Consider the following 1,393-nt stretch of genomic DNA (forward strand, 5'->3'; position numbering starts at 1 on the left):
CCCTTTGAGCCTTTTTGTCCATTTTTATTTCTTTTTGAAATAATAACCTTGCTAAAACACCTAACCCTTTTAAAATCTTCTTTTTGGCACTTAACCTTCTTTGATGAATTGAATTATTCGAAGTAATGGAATATAGGCAAAAGCCTAAGTTTGGGGGGATTAATGTGACGTGCTAAGATGAGCCAAGAAAGGTGTATGTAAGGTGGTCAAATTATGTTCTTATGGGACAAGAGACATAATTGATGGTAAAGTTAATTAGCCTAGCCCATAAAATGTGATGAGAAATGAGGCAAATACGGGGGATAAGAAGTGCTTAAAATTAGAAAGCCTCTTGAAAAATCCAAAGATATGAAGAAAGAAAATGGTGGATTTGAATTGTTTTGTAAATGCTAACAAAAAAGAGAAATATAGGAAATGATTCGAAGGAGAATAAGGTGATATTTTGAAAATCTTGGGCTAGAAGGGGTCGATAAATTGCATTTAAGGAGGTATTTTAGTCACTTGATCCATAGATATTCATTCCCACACTTTAAACCATCATCTTGACCCACAAGACCTTGGTGATTCCAAACTAGGTAAGTCTACATTAGTGGCAAAAAACACAAAGGGCAAGCCTATGGTTCTACTTATTGTACTTGAATTTCTTTGCGAGAGTGAGTGTGAATTCTTTTATTATTTGAGCTCCTTTAGAAATTTCAATGTCTTTTGTGTGTGTAGACCTAACTCTTGCTCATGAGTGATATTGATACTTTGGAGTACATGGTGAAATCTTACTCTCGATACGGGTAAATGGGTGAAATAAGTTGCATTGTGAAGATTGAGAATTTTTTTGAAGATTTTATGTTTCCTCTTAAGATGCTTTGTTGATTTGGAAGATTCATTTGATACAAACTTACGTCCTTGCTTCATAATATGTGATTATTGAAAAATTTTGGTTCACTTGTTGCCATGACATGTTTGTAAAGTCTTTGTAGAGCTTTGTTAGCTTAGTCCTTTAGTATAATTTTATTTTGGGTGGAATTGAGTTAAATAGACTATCTTGTTGAATTGTTCTTGGTTTCTTGAGGACAAGCAATAGTTTAAGTTTGAGGGTGTTGACAAGTCATTAATTTGACAACTTACTAACATTTTTAAGCCTAAACTATCATGCTTTTTCATTGATTTGTTGTTACTTTCTTACTTAATGATCATTTGTGTAGGTCAAAGTGAAATGAGAAGATGATCAAGAAAACTTACTAAAAATTAGCTAAGGAGAAGGTGAAAGAGAAGAAATGTGAGCAAAAAGAACAAAAGCTTAAATTTCAGTCCCAGGAGTCGACCCTCAGTTACTGCGATCACGGCCTGAGGGTCGTGATAGCCATCAGTCACTAAGTCAAGCGGAGTGCGATCCCGA

This window comes from Capsicum annuum, chromosome 11 (genome assembly GCF_002878395.1).
Source record: "Capsicum annuum cultivar UCD-10X-F1 chromosome 11, UCD10Xv1.1, whole genome shotgun sequence".
Classification (NCBI taxonomy): domain Eukaryota; kingdom Viridiplantae; phylum Streptophyta; class Magnoliopsida; order Solanales; family Solanaceae; genus Capsicum; species Capsicum annuum.